Raw genomic sequence first — 5,242 nt, 5'->3', positions numbered from 1 at the left:
GATAGAGATAAACCTGCTCAGAGGACTTAACTGTAATAGAATACATTGTTGTTTGTTCAGAAATAGGTATTGATCAAAATCAGTGTGGAAAGTAGAAGTTTTTAGCAGAAGTGTGCCATCGCTGTGGTGTCGGCAAAATGGACTATAATAGACCTCAGACCACACATTGTCATTATAGTATCTTGTATCCTGATTAAGATTGAGTATTGAATGTCTCCGATTTGATTACCTTCCTCAGATGTTGAGGGCATACATAATTATCATTGATTTAACATGCATCTGTCAGTATCGTATGCGTGGTATTTTAAAACAATAACTTAAAGACATCATACATTGCGTGGAAGATAATAAACTGCCATGAACTGTTTAAGAAGTGAGCAGCAGATTCAGAACAATAGTGAGGCACAGGAAGTGTCTCCAACCACACACCTTTGCACAGCACATCACTCAGCAGTGGTTGCCATGGAGATGACAGTCAAAAGCGAACCAATTAGCTGCATGCTTTGCTAAAAACGCAACCCGTGTCAATGACAAACGAAAAAAGAAAGCTTTGTCTTATCTGCTCCAGCCACAATCCAAACAATCATATCATTCACACTTTGAAATCACACTAAAATGATCCTTCTTACAGAGACTGGTTTCTCATTCTTTTGAGGATTTGTGTGATACGTCTTCAACAGAGGCATGAGATTATCACTAAAATCTAGTTTTAAAAATCACTGAAAAACCCACACTGACTGACCACTAATCAGAATGTCTGTAGTCTATGCTCGTTGCTGTCCATTAATTAGCAGCATCAATAATCAAAATACAGATGATGCTTTATTACAGTACGCAATGAACAATAAACCTCTAGTGGTTATGACACTATATCAACACAAAACTTCAGTCTTATTTCTCTCTAAACATATACACTAAAAAAACCCATGTGCAGTGTGAAAAGATAGAAAGGAAAGCATATCTCCATATAGCCCTGGATTAACTTCTTTTTTTTTTAATGCATATTTCAACTCCGGGTGAAGTAATATTTCACATTATCATTTTGAAAGAAGTGCTAAAGGTATTCAACCCTGTTGAAAAAAACAGCATATGCTGGTTAGGTATGTTTTGACGCTGGGATGCTGGTTTAAGCTGGTCCTTTGCTGGTTTATGCTGGTCATGTGCTGGTTTAAACTGGTCCTTTGCTGGTTTATGCTGGTTTATGCTGGTCATGTGCTGGTTTAAACTGGTCCTTTGCTGGTTTATGCTGGTTTATGCTGGTCATGTGCTGGTTTAAACTGGTCCTTTGCTGGTTTATGCTGGTTTATGCTGGTCATGTGCTGGTTTAAACTGGTCCTTTGCTGGTTTATGCTGGTTTATGCTGGTCATGTGCTGGTTTAAACTGGTCCTTTGCTGGTTTATGCTGGTTTATGCTGGTCATGTGCTGGTTTAAACTGGTCCTTTGCTGGTTTATGCTGGTTTATGCTGGTCATGTGCTGGTTTAAACTGGTCCTTTGCTGGTTTATGCTGGTTTATGCTGGTCATGTGCTGGCAAAGGACCAGCATAAACCAGCAAAGGATCAGCTTAAACCAGCAAAGGACCAGCTTAAACCAGCATCCCAGCGTCAAAACATACCTAACCAGCATATGCTGGTTTTTTCAACAGGGAATGTAGAAAAAAAAAAGAACATCATGACACAAGACAACGCAGGATTAGCTACTTTAGGGTTAAAGGCGATTTAGGTTAACCCATGTTCAGGGTGTTCTCAATAAACTCGGTTCAGTTCAGAGAAGTTGTACTGACTACCTCTCAAAACAGAGAGATCTCTGAAGAACTAAACAGATCATTTTGGGATCTGGGCTGCTGATGTTGATGATGACCAAAATAGGTAGGCCTACTGGTGTAAAAGGTTGTGACAACAACAACAACAACAACAACAATAACAATAGTTATAATACTAATATTAATACTAATAATCCATGAGAAGCGATTATTTAGATTTTATGCCTGACCAACTTTATGATATCAGTATCAGAATTAACTGATTCTTCAGCAGTCATCTAATAATTATATAGGAGGTTTGCAAACACCTATTTACGGTCATTTCACTAAAAAGAGAATCGAGCTGGCCTTACCATGTGCTTTATTTCCAAAGCTTCATGTCATGTGAGTTGAGCTGAAGAGAGCGGCAGACTGCTGCAGTTTCCTGAAGCGCAGATGAGCGACCACTCAAACCTGTTACAGCAGGAAGTACTCTAGAGATGAATGAAGGCAAATCCATTGGCAACTCCGCATTTACATACAGAGTTATAGGAGGAGGCTGTGAGAGATGCATTAAAATAAACCACGTCTTTGCACATCTACAAATACAGGCGTGAGAAATGTTGCATTGCAACTGATGTTGCAACGTAGAGTTTAGTTTATTGATGACTTGAGTAATGGCTTCATTTAATATACATATTTCAATGTAATTTATGGAAACATCTTACATTTTGAATATTGCCTTTATAGCAGGGGTGCCCAAACTCGGTCCTGGAGGGCCGGTGTCCTGCAGAGTTTAGCTCCAACTTGCCTCAACACACCTGCTGGTAAGTTTCTAGTATGCCTATAAGAGCTTGATTAGCTGGTTCAGGTGTGTTTAATTGGGGTTGGAGCTAAACTCTGCAGGACACCGGCCCTCAAAGAGCGAGTTTGGGCACCCCTGCTTTATAGTCTGTGTGAGGTTGACAGTGCCGTTCTCTCGCATCTAAACTGTGATGGAGAGGCAGACGGAGCTTTGCCTCCCTCTGTCAGTCAGAAAGGACAATAACCAATTTTGTGTGGCTCTTTTTTTATCTGCTGAATGGTTTTCTGAAAGATGAATGTCCATTAAGGATGAAGTTTGGTGAAAAAAAATGTATCTATCACTCTTATATCCAAATTCACAGAATTATAGGCAAGAAGGATTTAGTTTATATCCTGAGACACAAGCAAAAATGTGGCCAACTGTAAAAAAATAAAAAATAAAATACTTAGTAGGGTGTTGGATCCCTATTAAAATTGAGAAATATGTAAGTAATTAAATATCCTTAGGCTAATTCCTTTATATTAAAAAGTCACTGTGTAAACAAGCTTGAACCCTTTTCCCATTTTTTTTTAAACGTTCACTTTTACACATGCACTATAGAACTACATTTGAGAATTCTAACCTAGAACTAAGAATAATTATTTGTATGAGGGTTTAAACTGTGCTACTCATAAAAACAAAAGGGTCAATGTTATTTTCTTGTTGTTTGAATATTCTCCCTACAGTGAGGTTCACACGGTTCTGCTTAGAAACAAAAGACATTTTTAGATCCTAAATTTGACTTTGCAGACCTAAACAAATAGTACAGCAAGACTTTATCAATGAATCTTCTTTATTTTCACATTTAAAAATAAGTCATCTTGTAACCGGAATGAGCTTGCTATACCTTTAAGGGGTAGGTGACGCGATAGGACAGGTGATGTTTAAAGTCTCGCAGGCTTCAATGAAATGGCGTTTGTTCTCGTTCTCCGCTCGATGAACGAGTGTGTGTGTGGTTTGCTCTCCTGTATTGGCGCGTTGGAAGAACTGCTCGTGTGTGTGATTGCTGCTCTCGACAATTTAGCGTGAGTAAATATGCTTTTATGCATAGGAGTTGAATTTAATGATGTTAGTATAATATGCCCGCTAATGTGTTTTAGGATTATTTCCGTGCTGATGACCTGTTGATCCGAAAACGCGGTGTGCGTGCAACTCCGCGGGGTTTCAGCTACCTAATGTGAGTGCATGGCCAAGTTCATTGATAAGTGAAATTGATATGAAATGCGGTGCCATAAATTTAGGATGTGTTATTTTAGGTTCGCTCTTGTGTTCATACTCGGCTGAGTTGCGAGTGTCCATTTGTACAGAATATACTGCATTGCAACCCACTTCTGCCTTTAGTGAGACTGTTACGTCCAGTCATCAAAGTGAGTCATAGCGCAATGTTGGAAGGTACGTGAGTATTTTGTTTGTTTTATGGTGAAATATGGGGGTTTTACGTGCAATAAAAATGTCAATTGGTTTTAATTACAGGTTTTAAATCCTCTCTCGGATTTAGCGGCCACCGTTTCTTTCCCACTAAAATTTGAGATTTATTTATTAGTTGTAGTGTTTGCTTTATATTTAGTTTATTGGGTTTTCATGGTATTATAACTTTTGTGATCTTATGATATTCATTTTGTTGTGAATTTTGTTTTATTGATTGGTGTACCACGGTATGGGAGGTCTTATTTTTGGTTTGTGTGATTTTGTGTGTTTCAGGTATGATTTGAGTGGTTTTGAATAATTTTGGGTTTCTGTTTCCTCCCATGTGGTGTGTTATCCAGTCTATGATTCAGGGTTGATTTGCCTTATCTTGGGTATCATATTCATCATTGGTTTTATACAATGTAATTTAATAGTTTAATTTAAGTTGGTTTACTTTATTTCAGTTTTGTATTTATATCCTTTTTTTGGAACAATTCTGTCAACCCGGTTATTATTTTAATAACATTATCTATGGAAAAGGATTATATCTGTCATTCTAATAAAGTATTAACCTTTTGTACTCTGGCTTCTAGTTCATTTATTTGAACTACCTGTGTTAAAGATATCATTGTTAGGGTCCCTTACCCTAGAAAGTGGGGGTGGCGTAGTAAATTTGGCCGACGTTCCTAACAGCCATATATTTGAGGTCACAATCTTATAACCTTTAAGTTGACCAGAAAAAAAAATATCACATTAACATTAACCGTACCAAGGCATCTTAAAAACGAAATAATATATAAACACCGGCTGAAAGTAAAACTATCTCAACACAGAAAGTGTGACAATGCATTTCCACACCATAGAAAAACAAACGGAAAAAAACCCCAATTAACAGGATTTAACATGACTGTCAGATTACAGAGACACAAGTCAATCTCCCAGGGGGGAAGGTCTAAGAGCTTGAAGATGCTGAAACAGGAAAGAAAAAAAACATTAAGTACTACAGTAGTGCATGATATTCTGAATGGAAAGGTAAAATCGCTGAAATATTGGTACTGTTGAGCTGAGTTCAGGGGTTTAGGCTCAGTTTACAATTATTTACGGTGTAATAAAACAACACAAAAATCAAAACGTTATGCTTTCCAAGGCTTTCTTGAATCCCTTAAAATCTCATTTTGAGAAATTGGGATTCCAGTGCTTACACACAACATCTTGTTAATGAATATGCTGCATCAGCCCAATGTTTCTTG

At 37.7% G+C, this 5,242-nt stretch overlaps 1 long non-coding RNA gene across 2 annotated transcripts; it reads left to right on the top strand.

Moving 5' to 3' along the window:
• The first annotated feature begins 3,451 nt into the window (after positions 1-3,451).
• LOC107663485 (uncharacterized) lies at positions 3,452-4,153 on the top strand. Of its 2 annotated transcripts, XR_001631335.1 has the most exons (4): positions 3,452-3,610; positions 3,686-3,762; positions 3,842-3,977; positions 4,059-4,153. It is a non-coding gene; the product is annotated as an uncharacterized LOC107663485 (long non-coding RNA). The 2 variants fall into 2 exon arrangements; XR_001631334.1 differs by having other exon boundaries at positions 3,842-4,153.
• The last annotated feature ends 1,089 nt before the right edge of the window (positions 4,154-5,242 follow it).

The sequence above is a fragment of the Sinocyclocheilus anshuiensis genome, unplaced genomic scaffold (assembly GCF_001515605.1).
Source record: "Sinocyclocheilus anshuiensis isolate Anshui unplaced genomic scaffold, SAMN03320099.WGS_v1.1 scaffold12115, whole genome shotgun sequence".
Taxonomy (NCBI): Eukaryota; Metazoa; Chordata; class Actinopteri; order Cypriniformes; family Cyprinidae; genus Sinocyclocheilus; species Sinocyclocheilus anshuiensis.
The sequence above is the reverse complement of the archived record's forward strand: the minus strand, read 5'-3'. Positions and strand labels throughout refer to the sequence as shown.